Source organism: Octodon degus, unplaced genomic scaffold (genome assembly GCF_000260255.1).
Source record: "Octodon degus isolate 3935 unplaced genomic scaffold, OctDeg1.0 scaffold00047, whole genome shotgun sequence".
Taxonomy (NCBI): domain Eukaryota; kingdom Metazoa; phylum Chordata; class Mammalia; order Rodentia; family Octodontidae; genus Octodon; species Octodon degus.
This window is the reverse complement of record NW_004524623.1, coordinates 2,134,383-2,147,949: the sequence shown is the minus strand read 5'-3', so window position 1 is coordinate 2,147,949 and position 13,567 is coordinate 2,134,383. Positions and strand designations below refer to the sequence as shown.

Below are 13,567 nucleotides of genomic sequence, written 5' to 3'. Positions count from 1 at the left end.
CGGAACTGGGGATTGAACTCAGGTCCTTGTGCTCGCCAGGGAAGCGCTTATTCTACTGAGCCATGTCCCCAGCCCCAATTGCTGAGTATTTTATAAATTCATGAAACACCCTGAGTGTCAGCAACAATGATTCAGCCATAAGATCTCACTGCCGAAATCCCAAGTTTAGTTTGGCTAGAGTGACAGAAGCAACACATTCAGGTATCTGTCAGCTTTCACTGTTTTTGGCCTGCACACACAGGCATAGCCTAATCAATTTTGAGGTTGTTTAGGTCTATTTTGAAGAGGGAACAAGTCCGAGGCTCAAAACCATATTCCATGAGAAGCCTCTCAAGGAATAATAATATATGGAGCTGCCTCAAGAATTCTAGTAACCAGGCAACAGCAAATAGGAAACTGAAATGACACCCAGGGTTTGCAGACAGATTTATTTAACATCAGATGGACACCAACAGGGAATAGATTGTCCCTTAAAATGTCAGGACTCAAAGGCCCAAGGAGGGAGTTTTAAAGGGTGGAGTTGGGGTACTGAGGTAGAGTACTTGTCTGTCTTTGATTGGTTCTTACTATATGTATCATAGTGACCAGCAGAGCATCACAGCGACCAGTTTCTCTCTGCTAGGAGACAGAAGCAAGTGGAACTGTGGCCTGGGTAACTAAGAGACTGGCAGACATGGTGGGGGGGTGGGATTTTCTGCAAGATTTCCCTCCTCTTTTGGTTTCTCTAGAAAATCTTTGCTGGGCCAATTATATGTGATCTTCTGAAACATGGCCCAACTAGAAGTAGCCATAACATTCAGTGATCCTAGCTAAAGTCTCCAAGAATGAAACTCTTTTTTCCGCAGGAGTTTATAGGCCTTTCTGTTCTATATTACTCTGGCAAGGGAGTGAAAGAGTTCATTTGACCTAGGAGAGTGTCCGAAGTGTCCTGGATGCTCATCCCTTCTAGAATAGGGAAAGAGTCTTTTTGTAAGGGAGTGGGGAGCAAATACATACACAAGCTGAAATGAAAGAAAGGACTGGGGTACGCAAACTGAAAGGCACAAAAATCAAGAGGAATAGTGCAGTGAGGTGTGGAGCAATCCTGTGAATGGTGTTCTCAGGCTTCAGCCTTTTGTGGGCTAGTCAGCATCTGGAATGACCAGAGCAGGGCTTTGAGTGTTTCATCTCTTGAGGGTCAGGTAAACTCCAGCAACCTGGATGGACTTTTTGTTTTGTTTTGTTTTTCTTATTTTTTATTTTGGCAGGCTCAGGTTGCCTTAAGAGCAAGTCTGGTAGTGCAGGTGGATGTGGGGATCAAACCGCAGTATCTTGCACCTGACTGCATTTGCATGAGCAGGCGTTTAAACAACTGAGCTAACCAGCAGGTCCCCTGGATGGACTTTTTAAACCCTAGAGTGGTGGACTTAAGGCTGGATTTCTGAAACATGTAGAGGTAGTTAATATGTACCTGGGTTATATGTGTACAGGGGTGTCTACAGGAATAGCTGGCCTTTTAGTTAAACTTCATGGAACTAGTTGCAAGCTATTCCTGTAGGATTATGTTTTATTTCTTCAATGTTTTTGAGTTTTTTGGTCAATATATCCTATAATTCTTCCAGTTTTCAGTTATTTCTGCTATAAATTCAGGCCCATCGTCATTGCCATTGTCAGTAGTAGGTTATATCTAGGGATTTTTTTTAACAGCAGGACCCTACATTTTTATTGCCCTCTCAGCTTGGGTAGGGAATGCCTCAGGACAGCTCAAGTAGGTGCAGGTGAACACTAAGTCTATCTTTCTAGCCAGGTGGAGGTCAGAGCCAGTGACACAGAAGCCAAAGCCTGAGCTGGCTGCAGGGAGAAAGATGCCAATGTTGCAACTTGCATTTGAAGAATGTACAATGGGGGCAGGTCTGGATCCAGTTAAGATGGATACTGGGTAAAGTTTCTCTGGCTGGAGTTGATGTTTCAGTCAATCATATTCTGGAGAATGTTTAGGCCTCTGGATAGACCGTTCCAACAACAGGACTGGCATTGTTAGTGGGTCAGTTTCTAAACAGCAGGAGGAAGCAGTTTGTTGGGAAGACCATCCCTGTAGGGGAGTTTTGGCCAAAATAGTGTTGTCCAAGATGATCACAGAATATCACTACTCCATTTCTAAGAGCTACTTCCATCCATAAACAGGGTGTGCTCAGCATCTGTCAAGAAGTCCATTTTTTAAAGTCTGGCCAGCTTAAGAACAGTTCAGCAGTCGATTCCAGGCAGACATGTCCCAGTGGACCCAACTTGGTAAGCAGGAATATGGCAGGGTTGAGTAGTCTGCAGTTATTCAGCAGCTCCAGTACATGATGTGGAACTGGGACAGCTAGGCCTCTACCTAAGGCAAGCTTGTCAGTTTTTGATCAGAATGACAGTGGCTGTTAGAGCGTGAGGCAGCCCTTAAAAACTGGATCCAAATTGTCTCAGTCACTTCTTACTCATTGCTGGGATAAAATATGTGACACACAAAATTAAGGAAGGAAAGACTGATTTAGCTCACAGTTAGTGGAGATTTTAGTCTCTATTTGGCTGGCTCTAAGGCAGAGGGTAGCTGTTTTTGGCTGCAGAAACAGCAAAGAGCAAAGCAAATGGGAGTGGCAGCAGCTGTGGCTTTAGCAAGCCTCTCCCCCTTCCTCCCATGCTGATGTGAAGACTGCAGCTCCTCCCAGGAAACAGAATGCTCCATCCTTCCTCGATTCCCTTTTGTATCCTTTAAGTGATGAGTTATTCTAGGATGGGCCCTCCACACACTAGGGAGAGGCCTCCATGCCCTAGGGTGTAAACTTGTTGAGCAGATTTAGTTAAGCTTTTAACTTCTCAAGTTGACACAATGTATCAACCACTCTGCAAGTATTGGCACAGGCATTGTTTTTGTGAATTTGCAGGCCTAGGTTCTATAAATGCCAGCAGCTCCAAGAAATTTGCAGAGTTTCTCTCTTATAACCAGCCTCTGCCATACATTGCAGCATAGCTTTTGTGCCTTTTCAACAGGCAGCTTGGGTGTCATTAATCAGAAATGCACTGCTTTTACGTGCTAGGAAACTAGTGAGGTCAGCTGTGAGGGCTTTTTAAAAAAGGATAAACAAGTGTTTGAGCCTCTGGGAATTAAATTGACTTTTGAGTCCAGAACTTGGGTCTTTCTGAAAAAAGGCTGACTGACAGGAGCCAACTGAAGGCAAAAGAAGGCACGCTCCTGGTCCAGGTAGGCGTACCAGCAGGCTGTGGGTGGCAGACGACTGAGGCAATGTATAAGGATATAAAGATGGCAATCACATGGCGTTGACAGCTCAAAGATCCTGGAATGGATGTACAGGCAGGAGACTGTTTAATGCAGGTGGTGATATCCCTGGAATGGAGTTTCACAATCAGAGGAAGGTAGTCAATGGGCCAATGTCAGGGCCCAAGGAAACAAGATGGCAAGTAGGAAGGTGGAAGAGAAACAGTCTCTCTCAAGAGTGGCCAAATCTGTTGTTAGAGCCTCCTGCAAAATAGTGGGAGAGTTCCCAAACCCTTCAGGCAATTGAGTCCATGTACACTAGCATGTACACTCATGTACACTAGTCCATGTACACTAGCATGTACACTCATATTTACTGGCTTGAAACAGCGATCTTTTTATTCATTTGTTTTTTCACAATTTAGGCAAGATTTCATGGGAACAGCTAAACTCAAGTGCATGGTACTTCTTCTGGGAACTGGAATCATCTAAGGTCACTGGTGCATAGACCTATGAATGATACTGGCCCACAGGAGGAAGCACAGGTGGCACTGATGGCTAGAACACCTACATAGGGACTCCGTGCAGCTGTTGGCCTTGTCACAATGCAGCAGCAACATCCTAAAATCAAGTGTCTCAAGAGAGCCAGGTAGAAAGCAGGTCTTCTTTTATGGCCTAGTCACAGAATCTCAGTGTCAACTCTGCTATGCCACTGGCCCTCTCTAACCTGAGAAGGACATACAGACCACATTATCAGAGGAGTGTCCACATCAAGATGTAAGAAAAGGATATGCAATAGGAGATCCTACTGTAGCCATCTTTGAAAGTATAATCCACCATGGAATGGATGGGTCATTTGGAAACCAGACTGAAAACCTCTGTTTGATTATTTACGTTTTCAAGTTTACTCGGGGGGGGGGAACCTTTCATAGGATTTATCTCCTGTATTCTCACATTATTCTCATATGCAGCATTCCAAAATGCTTAGTTTTTTTGTTTTTGTTTTTGTTTTTGAGGTAACAGGCTACTTTATTGAAATAGATGCAGGAAAGTTAAAACAAATGCCTGAAATTAAGCTACTGCCATGTGCGGATATAAATTTGATGAATAGTTTGGTGTGATTCCCTTAAGTGACAACATTGCTGTCAAGACTAGTCTCGTAAAAGACCTCTTTTGTCTTGCTTATGCAGAGATTTGCACATAGGCTGAAGCTGTGTATTTATACTGGGCAGAGCAAGCGCGCCAGGCAGAAAATGTAAAAATGAGCGCCATGGGATGGAGAAAGGTTGGTGCTGCCTAGTTAGACCTTACCTCTCTTGGTCCGTAGAGCTCTCTTTCTCTGTCTTTGGCCATGGGACCAGAATTTCTCATCACTGTTATTTTTACACTAAACCACCCAATCAACAAAATAAGAGAATCAAATCAAACCAAGCACGTAAAACATCTAAACATTGAGTCCCAGCATAGTTTTGAATGGTGAGTGCATTATAATATATATATATATATATATATATATATATATATTTGAATGAAAAAAAGATGTTAACTCTGAAACTTGGCAAGGATCTACTAAGGGCCTGATTCTTTTTCGTTTTGGAGACTCTTACATGAATAACTTCCCTTGATTCACTGGGGTAAAGAAAGGGAAGTGGAATAGGAGGGCGGCACGGCACTAGGTATTTTGACATGGAATTCTCCTAACATGGAGATGTTACTATGGCTCATTTTTGGTGTTTCTCTTAATACAAGTCATGAATATGGCAAATGTCATTAGTGTGATACTGTAGCACTGCAAATGTCAATAAAATTAGCATTAGGGTGTTCATACAACTTATTCTCTGAATGCTATTCTGAAACCTCAAAATTACAATCAGTAATGTCTCTTGTAAAGGAGAGGCACATAACTGTCACCGATTCTTCAAAAACTATGGGGGCCAGGGAGATGGCTCAGTGGTATAAGCACTTCTCTGGCAAGCGCAAGGGCCTGAGTTCAATCCCCAGTTCTGAAAAAAAAAATTCCTTCAAAAACTATGCAAAACATAAGCCCAATAAAACTGTGACAGCTGGAACAACATCACTAATATAGTAATTATGCTAATAGGCCATGAAAGAACTACTTTCCCTCTTTCTTCCCTTCTTTTCCTCAAGAGAATGAAACACTTCTTATTCTCTCCATATCTGCAAGCCCATCCTTCAGACCAGCATTGCCAAAAGATGTGCTTTTCTGAGTTCCTATGGTGGAAACTCTTAAGTGGTGAGTTCAGTGGACATGGCCACGGGAGCAAAGAGGACAGCCCACTGCTTCTGTATCTGAGCGCAATAAATCCATTGGTGGAGTCATCTTAGGCAAGAATGGATTTAAAATTCCTTTAAAAAATGGTGCAAATCATTTCACATTTCTAAGAGGGCCTATACTTTCTTTCAGGGTTCAAAGGTTCAGGCGAGGTTTACGGATGATAAGAGAGCATTAAATTTCCCCTCAGAAATGTTTAAGAAGGTACATAGATATTTTTTTCACGTTCAAACTAAAGATCAGCAATATGTATAAATTTAGTATAGAAAAGGAGAGAGTTTTCCCTGAGAATGGGTTCATGGCTCAAACTCCCAGTGGTTAGCTGGAGTCAGACCAAAGACATACCTTGCGAAATGGGGACATTAATCTGTCTGACTCGTGGGTGTGAGATGATTCTTTGGAGGCCAAGGGACAATGAGGTAACCAGAAATGAAGAGGAATGAAGGGGGATTTGCGAACAGAGGGAGAATCGATAAAATAACTAAGAATTACGGGTTTCTGTCTTCTGAGAATAAACAAGGGTTTCTAGTGAGATGGAGTCGAGCGCTACAGAACCTCAAAGATCAGGTGACATAAAGGGCCAGATAGAGAAAGCTGTATTTACCTTTGTTGTAATGTAAGGATTTATTTTATAAGGTGCTAGGTCTGATACTGGGGAGTGGATGGAATTCTCAACTAGACATTCCACTGTGAGCTGTGTCTGTCTAGGAAGATTTGCTATCAGTACCAGCAAGTATCCCTCAAAATAAATACAACCCAGGGTGGTCTGTGAGCACCCGCCCCCTTTCTCCTTCCTGAGAGTTGGGGGCTTCTGATAGTTGGCACGCCTCCCAGCTAAGAGTCATGTGTCCCTGCCACCCTGGCAAATTTACAAGTGAGCTGTGGCAAATTTACAAATTTACAAGAGAGCTGCAGAGCTGGGAAAACACTGGCCTAGTGGGATGGCTTAAGGGTCTCCTGTTTCTTCCCTGCAGAGAGCATGTCCCTTCTCTTTCAGTGTTCACTTATTTTTCTAATTCTGACCAGGGTTCAGCACAGTTCTCTTTGCTCCGATCCGTGTCAAAACTGGCCTGCATTAGCAAAAAGTCATTTTTCAAAATAAATTTGGGACACAAATGATCAGAAAATGAGATCCTTTGACAGTTGTTTCTCATTAAAATTCTTACCTTAAGGACTTCAAACATGATTTCACAGCACACATGCATGCTTACACACACACACACACACACACACACACACACACACACGAGTAAAGGACTTTAAAAATCCATTAAAGCCTCAGATGCTTGAAATCAATGTACAAAAAGATGAACACCTTGTGTTTTACACAAGCCTCGAGCATGAGACGTCTTTTTGTGTAAGAAAATGAAGATTAGGGTAACAAATAAAGAAATGGCACTAAATGTACCAGGAGAAAATGGGGGGGGACGTCTGTACAGTACATCTGTAGGATTCCAACTGTTAAGAATAAAATGTAGAGCAGGGAAAGAAATAAAATTCTTCCAAAACAATGCCTCAAATGATGGGGCAAGAGAACTTCCTGTTTTGTAGCAAAATCAAAATTCCATGCCTACTAACTTCGAAGCAGAAGCATCATGATGTCATGTTAGATGGACTGTTAAAGGAGTATTTTTTGAATAACTACACCTCTGTGCATCCTTCTCACACATCCTTCTCACAGGCTCTGCTGTTCTGGGCACTGAAGGAATGATGGTAGAGTTGCTGGCACAGCCTTACTGAAAGAGGCTTTTGTATGAACTTTGTAGAGAAGGCAAGTGGTCAGATCTCTAAGGGCCGAGAGAAAGAGGAAGCAGAAAATTAGAAACAGGTATGATGCTAGCCAGCCTGGACCATCTCAGAGGTTCTTCCCTAGTATGATATGATCAGAAAGACATCACACAGGCTCTTGTAGTCAATTGATAAAAGAAGACACTTTGTGTGTTTTTTTAAATTATTTATTTTGGAGAACCAGGGATTGAACTCAGGCCCTTGCACTTGCCAGGGAAGCGCTTATTCCACTGAGCCATCTCCTTGGCCCCAAGAAGACACTTTGACAATGAGAAGAAAACCTGTATTTGCTGAGACCTTGCAGTGGATAATCCTAGAATATCCTAGAGAAGCATATGTTCGACTCTTCATAATCATGAAATGAAGTACTTCTACTTCATTAGAACTTTGTTAGAACAGCTTGGCTATTTTTTTTTAAATCCCCCTACCTTATGTGGATGCTTTTTGATCAGAAGTATTCAACCTATTTCATTTCAGAGCTAGCAAAACACCAGTCCCTACCAAGGTCATTGGGTCCAATAAAAGCATGTGCTTGCCAACAACTTCCTCTCTTCTGTACCTGATAAAATTTTCACATAGCTCACATAGTTTTGCCAGAAAGGGTTTGAAAGTCATTGCCAATAGATGTCCTCTAGGCTAGACTCCAAAAGGCAAGGTGCATGGTGCATTTATTTGTACAATATACCTCGTTTGTCTTCAAAATCTTTTTTCCTTTTTTATTTTTTCTTTCGGTATTGGGCATCAAACTCAGGGTCCTATGCTTGCTAGGCAGGTGCTGTGCTGCTGAGCTACATCCTCAGACCTCTTCAAAGTCTTATGTGAAAAGATAATTTGATTTTTGTTTTTATTAGCAGACTACTGGTTCACTTCATCCATATTTGGACAAGTAAATTTAAATTATGATTCACTATAAAACTTGCCCATCATTTCCACAGGATTTTGATATAGCATCAGTTCTTAAAACCTCATAGACTTAAATATCAATTCAGCTAGTAGGAGAAACCTTTGACCTAAAGGTAGGGGGGTTTAAGTTAAACCTCTGACCTAAAGATTTTATATTTACTCCAGACTCCATGAAATCCCAGAACCACACCATTCCTATTTATGATGATGTTTAAATTTACTTTTCATTTAAGGGAATTGTGGTACTTCCAGAAAGTACCTATATAGAATGAAATATATTTGAAAAACAAATAAAAGACCTTTCTGCTAGATGGATTTCAGTTGGCTATACATATACAATGGCTAATCCTTCTGTAATATTGTAAACCTGAGAGGCAAGCACTGTAAACTGTTTGAAATTCTCACTTGGATATTAGGGGCAATAAGCTAGAACTCTTTGTTAAAACACTTTAAAAAGTTTTGTTGTTTTTTGTATTTTGTGCAGGGTCTCACTACACAGCTTAGACTTGCAGTGATCCTCCTTTTTTCAGCCTCCCCATTGCTTGGATTATAGGCACACACCACCACGCCCAGACTCAGTCCCCTGCTCAGCACACCCGGATGCAGAGCCAGCACAGCATGAGGTGCCAGGAATCAAACCCCGGTCCCTGCACTTGCCTAAGCAGGCACTTAGTCTGCTGAGCTACCTCACTGGCTCTAAAACTTTTTCATTTCTGAAAAAAAAAAGGGGGGGGGGTGGGCCAGGGAGATGGCTCAGTGGAATAAGCACTTCACTGGTAAGCACAAAGGCCTGAGTTCAATCCCCGGTTTAAAAAAAAAAAAAAAACTTTTTCATAACCAGATAGTCATCTACTTCAGAAATAATGCCATTAACATGGAAATTGAAGATTTTACCCATAATGAAAGGTAAAAATGTCCCTTAATTCTCATATACAGCCTGGAGTTAGAAAATAGTCATCCAAAAGGGATATTTTCTGTTTCCTACAAAAAATTATGCTAATATTTTTATTTCTATATTGACTATCACTCAGCAGGAGGTAATAGTTTATAGTAATTGTGGACCCAAAGGTACTATTGGATTTCATTTTCATTTCCACATTTGCAAAGCCATGGATTTGTTTTCTTTCTTAGAAATGACTTGTCTATGTGGTAAGTCTGGGTCTATTTAGTAGGGTGGTTTGTTTTTTTGAAAGATGTCAAAAGATACTTGATTTGATTTGAACCTTCCCATTTTTGAAAGATTTTCTCTTATGAAATCAGTGTCTCCAAATATTTCCTCCAATGAGACACAGTTGATTTGTGTGTTGCCTTCTGCTCACCTACAGATTACTTCAAATATAGCTTTCTCTGGGTAGGTTGATTTATATCTTTCTGCATCAGGTAACTTTAATATATTTCAGCTCATGTTTGGAACAGTCACTTGTGCTTTAGCTAATACCACTCATCCTTTTTACAATTACTCAATAGTTATTGAGAATCTATTTAAGAATAATAGCACATCTTAATATATGTGCCATCTCTCCATGGGAATGTACACATGATGTACTGTAAAATGTACTAATACAAAAAAATAACATGATGCTGTACATTTACTATATTCTAGACTTGAAGAGCTTCATGTGTACTTTTGCCTTCAATTCTCATTATATTCCTATGATATAGTTTCATTATCCCTTCGCAAGTAAAGACATTGAAAAACTAAAACCTGCCCCACTAGCTGCTACGAAGCAGCAAGTAGAGGATCCAAATTCCAGCTACTTGGCTTGCACTAGGATAGGAACTACAGAACCAAATATGAATGCAAGCTTATTGCCTTAATAATGCTTCATCTAATGAAGGAGACATGCAAGTGGGATAAGCACTTTAGGAATGCAAAGGGCGTGCATAACCTTGCACATCCAGGATCCTTCAGCAGGTATCGCCTAGGTAAAATGGTTTCAACATCAAGCATGGGCAAGTGAGAGCCAGGAAATCAAGTTGCCAATACAGAGGAGCCATTCAACCGCTGGCGATCTAAACTTTAAAGGTTTTTGTCATATTTCCAAGTTGGCATGATCAAATTTCCTTTGTAAGAAACTGATGGTAATTTAGAGGACTAGAGTAGAAAGGAAGGACAGTCCCACCGTCAGAGCGTTCTTTCTATTGGACAGTATTGGTTTAGTTTTTAAATGATTTACATGCATAATTAGGGAAATTCAGTGGAAATGGTAAGGTCTTATAATTGCAAGTGTGAGGCTGTGGGGGAAGTGGCGGTCTGCCACATTGCTGATAACAACAAATAGCTTAAACCACTCTGAAGAATAATTTAGTGACATCTACTAAGGATGAAGCTAAGTAACAGCATAGAAGTTTCTTTTCTAGGAGCAAAAGAGAAACACTCCTGCAAGCCAAAAATCCACTATTATGAGTATGTCACTACAGCAATATTTCTAACAGAAAAAAGGAAAGTATTCTAAGTGTTCTTATGGAGATGAATAAATTTTGATATATTTATTCAATGTAACACTACACAGAAACTAAAGATCTATGTATCTCAAAACAGATATAGCTCAAAAATTTATTGTTAGATGAAAAGAGGTTGTCTACACTAGAACAATCTACAGGTACGTTATGTTCATATTATTACTCTGCCATGAATGACTTTTCACTGTAATCATCCATATTGCCACAAGTATTCCTAAAGTACTAATCTACGTTAACCCCTTTCTCTCCTTAAGATGGGATAAAATTTCCTCACTGAAGAAAAAAATAATTCCAAATGCTACATAAGTCTACTTGTTGCTGTCTTCGTTGCCACAACAAAATTCCTAAGCCAATTGCTACAATGAAGACCAAGCCTCTAATAATGAACTCCTGCGGGACAAACCATGGCAAAATCATAGCTGTTGCGTTTTCTAGGTTTGTAACAATCTGTAACCAGTTTATTTTTGTGTTCACTGCTGAAGACTTACACACCAAAAAAACAATACAGATAATTTAGAGAATGTATCATATTAAGGAAGACTAACATTGTTAGCCCTGAAAAGTGTGGACTTGAAATGTTTAAAGATGGTTTAGGGCTTCTGGGTTCCGATTTTGCTTTGAAGCTCTAAATCTAGCCTACTTTTTTCAAAAGATCTGAAATTATGCCTCGCCCCACCTCCTTTCCCTTTTCTCTCTTAATTCTTTCTTTCTTGGAAAGTTTTACATAGCATATTTAAGTGCACCTGATAAGCGTTTGGAAAGCTTCACTCAATACGCCTGTCCAGTTGACTTGAACCTAACTGAATGCACAACTCCAATTTATCTGCCAGGTACTGGGATCTGGAGACTTTGAACGGGACAATACACTACTACCTTCAAAAATCTCATCTTGAATATAAATAAATGTAAATCAGGGAGTACACCCCTGTCCCACAAGATTAATGCCAAAGTAGACTTTTTAAATCTCCTTTCCGCGCAAAACAGCCTCTATAAACTCGAGGAGAATAGCTGTAAAGGAATCGCTCGGTTACGGCGACCACCCAGGTGGTGCCAGAAGTTAGAAGTCGCTCTCCTCCCCCAGCCCGCCATCAGCGCGACTCAGAACGAATTGGCTTTTCAGGAATGCTGAGAGAAAAGGAAAAGCCGGCCAAATCTTCTCGGCAGAAGTAGTTCCGATCCGAGGATTAGAGCCTGTCAATTAGGGTTGACCGAAGGGGAGGGAGGAGAGGAGGAAGGAAATATGGCTTAAGCTCCAGGGGAGACGCGTTTTCTTTAGGAGCAAGGGTCAGGCCCCGGGAAGGCGTCAGTCCCGGTCCTCCCGATCCACCCCAAGGCCCTGGGCCGGGTCCCCGCGGGGGCCACTCTGGAAGTCCCGGCGGCCCCGGGCCCCGCCTGGTTCCCACGCTGGGCGGAAGGAGCGCGGGCAGCGTGGGGACAGCGCAAGGGCTCCGGGTGCGGAGACGGCGGCCGGGCCTCGGATGGGGACGACGGGGGACGCGTGCGGGGCGCAGGGGCGCGCGCTGCGGGTGACCCCCGAGACCCCGCGCCACGGCCGCCTGGTCCGCGCAGCCTGCAGCCTGCCGAGGAAGGAGTCTGGCGGGGAACGAGGTTCATTTTAACCTGCAAGTGCCGGGAAGGCGATGAACTTGTCTCTCGCCCCTGCACATTGTTAGATAAACACCACAAAAGGACCGCGGCCGGGGGTGTCCGGGAGCAGCGCGCGCGCAAGCGACGGCCCCTCTGCCTGCCGAAGTGAAATTTAGGCGATTGCCGCGAGGCCCCGCCCCACCTCCGGGCCCCGCCCCCAGACTGCACGGCGTCAGCTCACCAGCCAATGGAAAGCTCGCAGCCTCATTCCAGCAGCGAATCACCGCCCGAGGCATTAGGTGGGCGGAGCCCACACTACATCAATTGCTGCGGCTGCTTCGCTGCACAGCTCGGGAACCTAAAGAGAGAACCTTCCAGGTTTTTCTAGTTCTGACCCTGGGTGGAGGAAGACGAGGCCCTGGGCCTTAGTAGCCCAGGAAGCTTGCTTCTTATCTTCTCTTTCCCCCGTGTGGCAGACACAGATAATCATGTGCCCAGTTAAAGAGGGGCATTAACTGAGATTAATTGAGGGGAATCAGTAAAAGACTCCCGGAGGAGCCACTCTCTCCCCCCACCCCAGATTGCTTCCCATGGGGTCGTCGCCAGATATCTACAGACCAAATCTGTCCTTAAGGACCTATTAAAATATCTGTTGATGTAGAAGCGAAAGATCAGGGACGGTATTTGGAAGGTTGTGGGGCACGTAGGATGTGAGCACTGGCCCTTGAACCCACCGCGAGAGTGGCGGGGGGCTTATGGAGCACCTCCTGCCACCCCCCCAAGGAAAAAAATCACATCTATGTTAGAACCTTGGGCTTCAAGGTACTGTAGTTTGGAATTCCTAAGATTTTCTGGTGAAGACCAGGGCTTTGAAATTGAGAGAATACTACCTGAGCACTTCAGAGTTGCAAAACAGAAGGGCAGACCACTGGACTGAGGGAGATAACTAGGAGATGGAGCGTTCCTATGAAACTGCCAGGGGCAACCAGAAGGTAGAGCATTCCTAGGAAACTGCCAGGGGCGTGCTTCAAGCTCCGCTGGGATTCCTAAAGACCTCTGCACCCTGTTGCCCTATGCGCTGAGTCAGAACTCAGATCTGGGTCTTGAGAAAGCTCAAAGTGAAGATGAAAGTGATTCCGTGTATTATCCTGATAGAGCTGAGTTGGGGTTTCAGATCTTTTTTTTTTTTTTTTTTTTTTTGGCAGTTCTGTAATTTTATTTCCAAGTTAGTTCTCATCCACATTCACTGTCTGGAGATTTTTGAACGTGGTAACAGGTACGTAGGTTACCAAGGTATA

General features: G+C 42.9%; 1 pseudogene; it reads right to left on the bottom strand.

Annotated features, from left to right (window-relative positions):
- Positions 1-13,470: 13,470 nt before the first annotated feature.
- The window catches only part of LOC111817031, a 494-nt pseudogene continuing 397 nt past the window's right edge, over positions 13,471-13,567 (bottom strand).